General features: G+C 41.7%; 1 protein-coding gene and 1 non-coding gene across 3 annotated transcripts in view; one reads left to right on the plus strand and one right to left on the minus strand.

Annotated features, from left to right (window-relative positions):
- MAP3K15 (mitogen-activated protein kinase kinase kinase 15) overlaps nucleotides 1–13,363 on the minus strand; it is a 124,296-nt gene that overhangs the window by 87,302 nt on the left and 23,631 nt on the right. The gene's annotated exons all lie outside the window — the stretch shown is intronic.
- On the plus strand, nucleotides 8,672–8,744 carry TRNAK-UUU. The gene has a single exon. It is a non-coding gene; the product is annotated as a tRNA-Lys (tRNA).

The following is a 13,363-nucleotide window of genomic DNA, read 5'->3' on the forward strand; positions in this document are numbered from 1 at the left end:
ACTCTGGGTGGGCAGAGCCAAGAAGAGGTTCCCTTTTACCCCACAGCCTCTAGTCTAGGATGACAGCTTCTCCTTGGCCAGGCCAGGCCAGCAGCCTTCTCAGTCAGCACAGCCCTGGGCCGGAGCAGCTCTATTCCAGGCAAGTGCGATCAAGAGAACCAGAGCTCGGTTTCTCTACCTGGTTCCCACAGCTCGGCAAAATAGGCCAAGAAAACTGGGCCCTGATCACCTTTTGTCCCCAGTCACATAGAGCAAAGATCCAGATCAGAAGAGGCCAGCTGAGAAGATTGGGTGCCGCTACCCTCGCTCAGCACCTCACCCTAGAGCAGGGTGTCATCCCGAGGAAGGCAAGCTGCTCCCTGTCCCCAGCCCTGGAGCAGGGGTGCCGGGGCTCTGCCTGGGGCCAGAGGCATCGTGTAAGAACAGAGAGCTCTGCAGAAGTGGACCAGGGTACACACAACACAGCGTGGGGAGAGCCAAACCTATGGGCACTATCGCATAACCGGGGACATTTTTGTGGCAGGAAACCACGAGGGAGTTGGTAGTCCCAAGGCAGCAATAGGTCAAAGGTAGACCAGCTTGTTTCCCCAAGAGCAACGGGGCAGAGAGCGCTAAGTAAGAAGAGCCTTCATGAGGTCAGAGGAAAGCTTTAAGACCGGCCTCGAATACTGCGCCTGCCAAGGAGCCCCACTTTCATGACGTCAAACTGCGGAACGCTGACGTCTGAGGGTACGGTCAAAAACACGGTAGCTGACAATGAGGGGGTGTTTTCAACACAGGAAGAACACAACAGGGAAATCGGGGAAAGATTCGGTTGAGGCGAGCCCCGGTGTACCCACCGTTGCCCCTGCGTGGGGGTGGTAGGGTCAGAGCTGCTGTGGACCCTGTGCCACAGAGACTTCACTGAAGGGGTCTAGTGACGTCACTCAACAAACCAGCCAGCGAGCAACAAGCTCCAGAGACAGGAGGGAAAGAGATCAGCAGCTATTATAAAGATGCTCCAAGAACTAAAGGACACTAGTGCTCAAAGAGTTAAAGGTAGGACGACAACATCTCATCAAATAGAACATACCAACAGAGAGACAGAAGTCACAGAAAAGTAGCAAACGGAATTTCTGGCATTCAAAAGTACAATAACCAAAATTAAAAATTCACTGAAAGGGCCCAACAGGAAATCTGCATCAAAGAAAGAATCCGCAAACTTGCACACAGACTGATAATAGATTATGCAATCTGAGGAACAGAGAGAAAAAAATAAAGGAGGAGGAACAGAACCTCAAAGAAATGTGGGACGCCATCCAGTGCACCAACATACATGACACATTGCGGGACTCCCAGAAGGAGAAGAAAGAAAGGAACAGAAAAACATCCAAAGAAATAATTCCTAAAATAAAAAAAAAAAAAAAAAAAGAAATAATTCCTGAAAACTCCTTAAATGTGATTAAATCAATCCACATGGCCAAGAAATTTAATGAACTTCCTGCTGGATAAACTTAGAGATCCATACTCAGATATGTCACAGTCAACATTTTCAAAGACAAAAAGAAAATCTTGAAAGCAGCAAGAGAAAAATGTCTTCGCATGTACAAGGGAACTCCAATTAAATCAACATCTGACTTTTCTTTGGAATTAATGAAGCCAGGAGGCGGCAGGATGACATATTTAAAGGGGCAAAAGACAAAATAAGTCAGCCAGAATCTTCTATGGAGCAAAACTAGATTTTCAAAATGAAGGTGAAGCGAAGACATTTTCAGAACAACAATGGAGATGATTTGTTCCTAGAAGACCCATCTTACAAAAACTACTAAAGACAGTTCTTCAGGTTGAAAGCGAGGGATGCCAGACACTAATTCTAATTCACTTGATAAAAACAAATATGCCAGTAAAGGAAGAGATGATAGGACTGTCAACTTCTTTCTTCTCTTAACCGATTTAAAAGACAAATGCATAGAACAATGTATGTGATCCTATGTTGGGGGCTGTAACCTACAGAAATGGGATTTATTTGACACTAACAGTACAAAAGATGCAGGTGGAAAGAAGGTGATACTGGCCCAAGGAACGGCACCAATTCTTAACTGGAATCCACAGAAACCAATAAACAGAACCAGAAGCGGCCAATGAAAAAGTTTAAAAAAAAAAAAAAAAAAAAAAAAAAAAAACCTCTCCCAATTTATGCTTCTTTCTTTTCTTCTCTCAACTTAAAAAAAAAAAAAAAAAAGGAAACTTTGGGACACCTGGGTGGCTCAGTGGTTGAGCTTTGCCTTTTGCTCAGATCGCCATCCCGGGTCCTGGGATCAAGTTCCACATTGGGCTCCCCACAGGGAGCCTGCTTCTTCCTCTGCCTATGTCTCTGTGTCTCTCATGAATAAATAAAATCTTAAAAAAAATAGAACCTTCTACAGAGTAGCAATTCTAACCAAAATATTTCCCAACATTACAACTAAGTGACCCTGCGGCTCTGCAACAGGCAGGTAAGTGAAGGTCCAAGAATCCTGCCTATTTGGATACAAGTGTTACAGGTCTTAAAACTATTTCCAAAAGGAACATTTCTGCAGAAATCGTGTTTACAGTCTTTCTTCAGCAAACCCATTCCTCCCCAATAGCACAAAAGTAAACTGTCCCCAACCTACTCAAATCCTCAATAACGAGGTGTGAAAAAAAATCAGACTCAGACAAAGCTATGCTATGTGCTGTCCCAGCTTAGGGTTCCAGTGGGCAGAGCGAGAGCAGTAGAGGCTCGTGAAGACCTGCCCGCAGCCAGGAGGGGATCCGATCCTTCGGGCAAACGTTCAGCCACAGTTAGAGAAAAATGAAGAGAAAGAGAGGGAATACGTGACCTCTGAGAACAACTGAGCGGGCTGAATGAACAGGACCAAGGGGACAGCAGGAATCTGGAGCCCTGGCAAAGTAAAAATACTCCCTTTGAGAAAATCTCTCATGAAGTGTATAAAAGTTTAAGAAATTTTACAGAAAGCAATTGGGACCAATGGCTACATTTACAAAAGCAATTCATAAACTTCCAAATGAAAGCACAGGCTTTTGAGTGCAGTTCTTTTGTTCTTACAAAGAAGAATAATAGGCCCAAACATCTTCAAATGATGGGGCACATTCAGACTTTTGTTGGTGGGGAGACCAGAAATTAAAAAGAAAAACATTGATTAGCATAACACATGTCCAATAGCGAACCAAGCTTGTATATTTGTAATTGTTACATTTATAAATGGAAACATCTCAAGAATTCAGCTTATTAAAACACATTCAACAAAGGCAGCTTAGTTTCCTACATAAAGGGGCATTAGAACCAGTATGCTAGGCCCATTAATATGTAAACCCTTATTCCAAACACTCTTCAAGTATCTCCAAAAGGAAGATTCTGATACAGTAAGTGAGGTCAGAGAGCAGAGTAAAAGCCACTGGTCTCGGATCCTGTGATGTTTGAGAGTGGAGGAATCGGTCCTCCAGTTTCTAGTTCCTAAGTTAGCAATGGAGATTTCTAGAACTACTGTCATGTACAGATTCACCACCATGAATTGATAGTCCTACAGCACCACTAAGTTAAATAACTAGTGCTTTTTAAAAAGCTCTCATAAAAGTTTGATTATATAGTCTTGAACTCTTACAGCTCTATATAGAGCCGTAACTCTTCCCCTCTGCCAGTCAGCGATTTAAGTTTTTATTTCAATTCCAGGTACAGTGTTAGTTTCAAGTATATGATATAGGGAGATTCAACACTTCCACAGTCAAATGCCCTAATTTTTAATTAGGCAAGCATTTAATTAAATACTTGCCTAATACACCATGTGGGGTATATTTATCATGTAACCATTCTCCTGTTGTTTAACTTTGTTCTGACAAGTTCCTGGCTGTACACGGAGACCAACAGCTTTGTGATTTGACACTGTGGTCTTTTCCCAAGAGGAGCTTCCCGAGAACAAAATGACCAAAGTTACAGTTGTCGCTATGTGCTATGGTCACAAAGGATGGAACAATTTACACTCCCATCCATCATGCACGGAGGCATTCCCATTTCATCATTTTCTCAGCAGAGCTGGGTAGTGGGGTGGGTTTCCCCCCTCTCTAACATTTGCTAAGTTAGGGGAAAACGAAATACCTTATTAACATTGGAATAGGAAGCATCACCTCTGCTCAAGTATAGTGAGATGGTGGAGAACTTGGACAGTCAAGGACTGAATCCCAGCTCCATTTCACACCAGATAAATGACCCTGGACCAGGTACTTATCCAAATCTCAGTGATCTCATCTTTAAAATGGGGACAATAATACTGTCAACTTCAGAAGGTGACAGAGGCCTCACTGTGGCCATGGCACATAGTGGGCATGAAGTATTAGCAATGTTCAATAGTGCTGGACTGGATCAGGAGTTCTGAACCTGGAGTCTATTAATCCTTGGGAGCCTGTGAACTTGAATGAGAAAAAAATTACATCTTTGTCACCATTTACCTTTAACTGAAATGTAATGTTGACTTCAATTAGAAACGTAGGTAATACACCTTAGTTTTAGCAGGACCTGGGACTTAGTCACTAACAGAAATCATACAATTTTTCATATCTCATCAAATTTCCTGCAGAGATCTCAAAATAACTTTCATATCCATTATTCCTTTAAAATTATGACTTTTCTGACCTGTTTGATCTTATTATTTGAGACATTATAAAGCAGCACACAGTTATTAAAATATTTTTTAAGTTGTAATCTATGTTGCAGTATAATGGGTCTCCTTTGTAATCCTTTGTATTTACTGAAGCATTTTAAGAGATATTCTGAGAAGAAATCCACAGGCTTCCTCCAGATTGACAAAGGCATCCCAAAGCCCTCTAAAATCTAAGAGCCCCAGGCGCTGGAGTCCCAACAGATGTTTCACATAGAACATCCTACCTGCAGCCTTCTAAGGAGTTTCTCCCAATGGGCTTCATATAGGAAGACTTCCATGAGTAACAGCATGATTCCCATCCACAAACAGCCTGGATTCTCCAAAACAGCCAAGAACAGAGCACACTGGGTTCTTAACCTCCCTGTCCTCCATGGGTTTCAATAATGGTCACTAACTAAGGACACCTAGGACTTTCCCCTCTTCTAGCTCCTCTGCAGGTACTCTCTGTGAGAGGGCCAAATGTCCAAGAAGGCCAGGACAGAAACACACGTGAAGGGGCCTCATTAACCTGCTCTTATTTTTTATTGATGGCTAGCAGCAGGTGGCAACGGTGTAACAGCACAATTTTGATAATTGTTTGGAGCAAATGTGCAAAAAACTTATCCCAACAGACTTCATAATGAGACTTTCAGCTCGAACTCCTAGAGAACTTTAAAAAAAAAAAACAAATCACGACACAAATGAAAATGGAAACCAGAAAAACACAGAAAAGCATTCCCAAGAAGATTGACAGAGCAAATGAAAATGGGACAGTAATTTTTTTTCAAAAATTATTTAACATGACCACACATGAAAAAGTCAATTCATTATGAAAGAAAATCCAAGCCAAGTGCTTCTCCAAAAAAAAGGATTACAAGGTTTTAAGCCTAATAGATACAATTCTTTTTCTAGTCAGTTACAGGAGAATTTTTTAAATCACCACACATGCACATCAGGGGAGTACAGGGGTTTTTTTTTGGGGGGGGGGGGGAGGTTGTGGTTTTTAAGATCAATGCAAACAACATTCTATATTGCTTTTCTAGGTTTATTTGGACAGGATAGGAATAAATGTACCAAAGCTGAATAACAATTTCAACCAGATGATCAGGCTACTGTGCCACTTAAAAGGTATATGAAGTGATCTCTGCTAGAAACACGCTATGCAGCACCAACTGAGCTACTGCAACAGCTCATCTGCTTTGTTTGAACAACGGAATGGCTATCATAAAGTCCTAGCACTTATTTCAGATTTTGTATGAATCTCAGTAATCATCTGATTCATCATCTCATTTTATACAGGAGGAAACCGAGACCCAGAAAGGTTAACCAAGTGGCCCACAGAGCCAGACAAACCTCAGGTCCCTCCCCTTCCTCCTCAGGATTCTTGTTGGTAACTGCCATTCCAGCTTTATTCTTAAAGATCTTTAAGAAAGCAAGCTGTGATACACACAACAAAATACCCAACACAAACAGATGGGTGAATGGTGAATTTGATGCTACGTGCATTGTCTCTCAGTTTAAAGAAAATAAATGGGCATCGCAGACACCAAAGACTTACTCAAGTTGGCAGGCAGAATTAGATATTTTTTTAAAGATTTTATTTATTTATTCATGAGAGACATACACATAGAGAGAGGCAGAGACAGGCAAAGGGAGAAGTAGGCTCCCTGCAGGGAGCCCAATGCGGGACTCAATTCTGGGACCCCGGGATCACAACCTGAGCTGAAGGCAGCTGCTTAACCACTGAGCCACCCAGGTGCCCCAGAATTAGATATTTCTGTTTCAGTTTTGACATTGGCCCTATGAAAGGTGACCTCACTCCTGTGATATTCAAGAGGAAGAGGTCCAAGTTTTATGGTTTGCACCTCTGCAACACTCCAATTAGCAAGAGAGCACAAGGCCACAGGCACGTAGGGAGGAAAAGGCATCAATCAAGACTAGAGAGAAGAGAATTTAAGATGAGGCAGAAATACTAAGAAAATAGCTACACAAAATAAATATTCAAAGGACAGATTTTTACATAAATCACATTCTATGTGTAACATAAAACTCTGCCTCTCCATCAACTAGGAGACGTAGGCTTCTTATTCAAAATTGATTCTTTCCTAATAGAAGTGGTAGAAAATGTAATCTGAACTCAGAAAACCCAAAGGATATCTAAAGGAAAAAGTATCACTTTTTACCAAAGTGTCCCTAAGCAATCTGTAACATCTTTGATAGTTATGGATCCCAACCACCGCTAATTGAAAAAGGGAAGTGGGGATCCCTGGGTGGCTCAGTGGTTTAGCGCCTGCCTTCGGCCCAGGGCATGATCCTAGAGTCCCGGGATCGAGACCCACATCAGGCTCCCTTCCAGGAGCCTGCTTCTCCCTCTGCCTGTGTCTTTGCCCCCCGCCCCACCCTCTCCGTGCGCTCGCTTTCTCTGTCTCATGAATAAATTTAAAAACCTAAAAAAAAAAAAAAAGAAAAAGAGAAGGAAGAAAGACCCAGAGAACTTCTGTTACCCTAAAACTTGAGTCCTCAATGGGCTCATGAGCCAGGTAAAAGCTTTCCAATATGGTAGAAAGTGCACCCAATACTGCCCATGTCTGATTCTCAAAGAATTTCTAATTTACTGGGATTACAGAGATAACTATTTCAATGGGAACAATTAGTTTCTCTTAAATCTCATTGGTTTTCCAGGAAAAAAAATAACCACATAGTCCAGAGGTCAAGAACCAGATTAGTTTTTTAATAAGGTGCTTTTTAATAACATGATCCTAGCTTGGAAATTTAACTTTGCTTTTTAAAAAACCAACCGTGAACTCTGGCTTTAGGACATGACAAATGAAAATAAGGACTAGTGTACTTTTAATAATTCCTTCTTTAAGTACTGGGTGGAATGGCTCATCTTCTACTAACTTTCCTGGGCAGCAGGGGAGGTGTGGGTCCCCATGCTTCCTCTCTGGGGTGGCTATGTATAGCTTCCAGGTAATTACCCACTGTTTCAAAGGTAAAAATGATTTCTGTGCCTCACAGTCTTACATTCCTCAATCTTGGGGTACAAGCCCATTTGAGTGCCAGAGCCTCGCCACCCCCACGGGGTTAGCCAAGGCCATCACTGAGCCTGATCCCAGCTTCATGGTCTTGCCTCCTTCCTTCCTCTTCCTCAGCCTTGATCCCAAGGGCATGCCTGAACAAATCTCTTGCACACCCAACTCAGTCTCAGAGTCTGCTTCCAGGGGGGAACCAACCTGCCCAATATACCTTAACTTTAAAGATATTATTTTTTGTGAAGGAAAATTAAAACAGTTAAAGAATACCTATGGACTATGCACACTAATAACAAACTACCAGGAAGTTCCAAGGTTTAACAGATAAAGTCATGTCTCTGGGTTGGCTACGTTTTCACTCCTGTTCCCATAAAGGCTCAACCTTGATCTTTCATCACATAAACAGGTTTTCTGAAGTGATAAAATGCAGAAAATGGCTATCTTTGGTATCTGTAAAGCAAGCGGAAATAGCGTAAGGATGAAAAGTAGATGAAAAGAATACAGAAAAGAAGTAATTTTTACGGAACCTGGATTCAAAGGTGAATCACATGAGAGGGAATGGGGGAATTAGGGGCTGGACACAAAGAGTAATGCTGACAAGCCCTGAGTAATGCCTGGAACTGCCGAATCACTAAATTGCACACCTGAATCTAAAACAACACTGTATGTTAGCTACACTGGAATTAAAATTAAAAACTTAATTTTTGGGATCCCTGGGTGGCGCAGCGGTTTGGTGCCTGCCTTTGGCCCAGGGCACGATCCTGGAGACCCGGGATCGAATCCCACGTCGGGCTCCTGGTGCATGGAGCCTGCTTCTCCCTCTGCCTATGTCTCTGCCTCTCTCTGTCTGTATGACTATCATAAATAAAAATTTAAAAAAAAGAAAGAAAAAAACCTTAATTTTTAAAAACTGAATTATGAACTACTACGTGTTAACTGTTTAAGATTTTTATGAAAAATATTTTTAAAAATCTATCCTGGGGCACCTGGCTGGCTCAGTCAGTAGAACATAAGACTTTTGATCTTAGGGCCATGAGTTCAAGCCTCATGCAGGGTATAGGGCTTACTTTAAATAAACACACTTTTAAAAAAATCTATCTTGAAAAGAGAATTAAGAAAAAGATATTATTTACAAGAGCACTCAGATGAATAAAATATCCAGGAATAAATTTAACCAAGAAGGTGAAAACCTAGTACATTGAAAACTATAAAAACAATGCTGAAATAAAGAGGAACTAAATAAACAGAAAGACCTGCTGTGTTCTTGGGTTGGAAGACAGTCTTGTTACAATGTCAATATCACTCAATGGATATACAGAGACAATGCAATCTCTATCAAAATTCCAATGGCCTGTTTCATAGCAATGCAAAAGCCAATTCTCACAGAGATTTGCAATGGCCCCAGATGGCCAAAATGAAGTTGAAAAGGACAAAGTTGGGAGAACCATATTTCCTAATTTCAAAAATTACTATATAAAACTACAGTAATCAAAATAGCATGACCCCGGAATAAGGGTAAACATACAGATCATTGCAACAGAATTTATAGTCCAGAAGCAAGCTCTTACATTTATGATCTGATGATTTTGACAGGGTGCCAAGCTATTTCACTGGGGAAAGAAAATTGTTTAAGAAATGGTGCTGAGTTGACTGGTCTCTACACTCAAAAGAAAGAAGCTAGACCCCTAGCTCACATCAGTCACAAAATCTAACTCAACATTCATCAGAGAGACAACTGTAAGAGCCAAAACTCTAAAACTTATTTTTTAACTACTCGTTTTCTCTAAAAATTTTTTTAATTTTGTAAACTCCAGTGTGATTAACATATAGTGTTATATTAATTTCAAGTGTCTAAGATAATGAACTTTTAAAAAGAAAACATAGGAGTAATTCTTTGTGACCCTGGGTTAGGCTAAGAGTTCCTAGATACAACATCAAAAGCACAATCCATAAAAGAAGTAATTGATAAAAGTCTCTGCTAAGTGCTTTGCTTCCAGAATATACAAGGAACTCTTACAAGTCCATAAGACAAAAAACTCAATTAAAAACGAAATGTTTATTAGAATCTTCTCATCAAAGACTGAACGGCTAATAAGCACATGGAAGCTTCTCCACATCATTTAGTCACTAGGGAAACACAAAACCACAAAGAGACCACACTTCATGCTCACTTGAGTGGGTACCAAAAACCAGACAATATCAAGTATTGGTGAGGATGTAAAGAAACTAGACCTTCGTTGCTGGTAGAAATGTAAAAATGCTATAGCCACTTTTGGTGTTATTTTGGTAGTTTCTTTGAAAGTTAAACATTTATTTACCTGATGATTCAGCATTTCCACTTCTAGATACTTTAGCCAAGAGGTATGAAGACATATTTCCACACAAAGATCTGTACCTGGATGTTTATAGCAACATTATTTATAATAACCAAGAAGTGGGAATAATCCAAGCACCCATCCACTTTTTTATCGCTGACTAGTATTCTATCGTACGGGTATTGCACATTTCATCCAGATAAACTTTTTGTGTAGCTATTCAGAGAAACAGAATGGGGGATATACCCATTCAATTGGGTAACTACCTGGCAATACAAAAGGGCTACTGATACAGGCCACATCATGGATGAACCTCAGAAGCCTCATACTAAGTGACAGAAAGGAGACATGAAAGACCACATTACTGTATGGTTCCACTTATATGAAAAATCGTGGAAAAGTACATCCGCAAGACAGAAAGCAAATTGGTGGTTGCTTGGGGCTGGGGGTGGCAACAGGGATGGTCTCCAAACAGGTGTTTTTGGGGGTGACAAAAATGCTCTCACACTGGATTGTAGCAAGGGCAGCACAACTCTAATTTATTAAGAATCACTGAATTGAGGATTCTTGGGTGGCTCAGCGGTTTAGCACCTGCCTTTGGCCCAGGGCGTGATCCTGGAGACCTGGGATCGAGTCCCGCGTCAGGCTCCCTATGTGGAGCCTACTTCTCCCTCTCTCTCTCTCTCGAATAAATAAATAAATAAAATCTTTAAAAAACAAAAAATAAGAATCACTGAATTGTGTACACAAAGGTGAACTTCATGGCATGTAAATTCAGCCTAAATAAAGCATTAAAAAAAAACCCAACCCTAGAACGTGAGAACATGAGCACTGTCTGAAAAAGAATGGACTACAAAGGCAGACACTCAACCACTGAGCCACCCAAGTGTCCCGCCTACTGGTTCCGTTTGTCTGGAGAGCCCCAATACACCAGCCCTCTACCAAATGAAACCAAGTTCAACATAATAGGTATAATTCTAGAAATAGAAAACAATTCCGAGATCTCAAAAGCATCATGGTTTCCATGTCTTCATAAATCACTTTAAGTGGGAGGCCTGGGTGGCTCAGTGGTTGAGCATCTGCCTTTGGCTTCGGTCGTGATCCTGGGGTCCTGGATCGAGTCCCACATCAGGCTCCCTGTGGGGAGCCTGCTTCTCCCTCTGCCTGTGTCTCTGCCCCTCTCTCTCTCATGAATAAATAAATAAAATCTTTTTAAAAATCACTTTAAGCATTCAGCAGCACATTCAATGTGTGCAATTTCATCTATATATGTCATTCTTGGGACTCTGTAATTCACTAGCGAGGACTATGTTGTACCTCCTTTTTTTTTTTTTTAAAGCTGCCCAATTATTACAGACCCACAATTTCATCAGAGTCTTTCCTGAAACCTCCAGAGTTAGACAATCCAGACCCTTGCTTCCAAGTAGCATTAGCCCAATCCATATTGAGGGGACAAGCAAACAAATTCTCCTTAAAAGTCACCTGACTTACTGTGACATTCTCTTTCAATGTTTACTCACCATTAGCTGTGAGATGACCATTCTGCTGATGCCAACCTTTTCTGAGTTTGCCCTATTTCCCTGCCACCTGGAGTAGCAGCAGTAACTGTCTCCCTATTTTCCAGAAATGGAAAACATTTGAAATGACCATGAACAATACCTCTCAAGGTTTGTTTCCCTTCAACCTTTCCTTAGGTGTTTTTCACCCTTCCAGCCACCTCTGGTCCTTTATTTTCTTCTCTTGAATCCTCTAAGTTTTCACACCCCATCAAGCATGACAACCAGCACTGAACACAGAATTCTAATGGCAAATATAGCAGAAAGATTAGTTGCCAAATCCTCTAGAATAAGTTCATCTCTCTCTCTCTCTCTCTCTCTCTCTCTCTCTCTTTCACACACACACACACACACACACACACACACACACACACACACACACCCTAAGGAGAATGGTGCCATGATATAGAATTAGAATTACAAAGAATGTGAAGGAATTCCTGGGTGTTTGAAGGAGGGAGAATGTATCAGAAGGGGAGGCATTTAGTGGAATGGTAACAGAGTGACACTAAGTCTCTTGGTGAACAAGAATATTTCTAGGCTCCAAAACACTTAACAGTCAGGACAGATAGTTTTCTTCTTGGCACCTTGCCTTAACGTTATTCCTGTTTGGAGGAATAACCTTGAGACATTCCTTACATCAAATCCAAGTTACACCTTTTTACTTGTGCAACAAGTGTGAAACGAGCCTCTGAGAGCTGGAAGTTATCTATGAACCAAGTGATAGAGTTCAACCTTTTCATTTTACTGATGAGGACACTGAGGAGGGGGGCAGAATGACTGCCCAAAGTTACCCAGAGACAATGCTAGGACTATAACCTGTGCCTTCCAGCCTCAGCCCCAGGCTCCTTTTACTGGATCCCCACTCTCTCCATGGAGGTGGGGACTTAAGAAATCAAGATCTAGAAAGAACAAGAAAGATTCCTATAAGTGGACAGTATCAGTACCTAAATGGGACAAGATTAGGCCCCAGGTCTTCCTATTTCTCTTCCCCAATAACTCAAACTCATTCTGATGCCTTAATTTTACAGGTCAGCTTGTTAAATACAAGCTGCAATGGTAATTACATAAACTTGTTTTGTTTCTAGAACTTCATCTTCTGGCTTGCATGAGGAGAGTCAAGGCTTCCATCTCAGGAAGGGAGCTCTGTCTGGGTTCCAGATAAGACTGGGCCCCACAGCTACAGGGTGGGGCCTTCTGTGAAAGGGGTGAAGTCATGCAAAGCTCCTGTTTCCCTATAGAGGGAACCCGTGGGAGAGCTCTACCTCCTGGGTCTTTTTGCCCTCCCTTTGGGAATCCCAACTGCTAGAGAAAAAGAAGTAGGAGGCCCTTCCTTTCTAGAAGGGCTAGAAGTGAGCTGAGGGCCCAAAGGAAAGGGACAAAGAGAAGGTCCTTCGTCTAGGTCAAAAGCGGACAAACTACAGTGCTATAGGTCTAGGAAGATAGGCGCTTTAAGGGGCATTCAAAGGTACAGGGTAATCCTGGCACAATTTCCAAGGATGTGAACTTAAAGGTCTTTATTTATTTATTATTATTTTAAAATATTTTATTTATTTACTCATGAGAGACAGACAGACAGACAGAGAGAGAGGGAGAGAGAGAGAGAGGCAGAGACACAGGCAGAGGGAGAAGCAGGCTCCATGCGGGGAGCCTGACATGGGACTTGATCCCTGGACTCCAGGATCATGTCCTAGGCCGAAGGCAGGTGTCCAACCGCTGAGCCACCCAGGAACCCCTTGAAGGTCTTTAAAGTGGGGATTTCGTTAGATGATTCAAACCAACATGCCTTTATCACTAGGTCCTAG

Source organism: Canis lupus, chromosome X, assembly GCF_011100685.1.
Source record: "Canis lupus familiaris isolate Mischka breed German Shepherd chromosome X, alternate assembly UU_Cfam_GSD_1.0, whole genome shotgun sequence".
Lineage (NCBI taxonomy): Eukaryota > Metazoa > Chordata > Mammalia > Carnivora > Canidae > Canis > Canis lupus.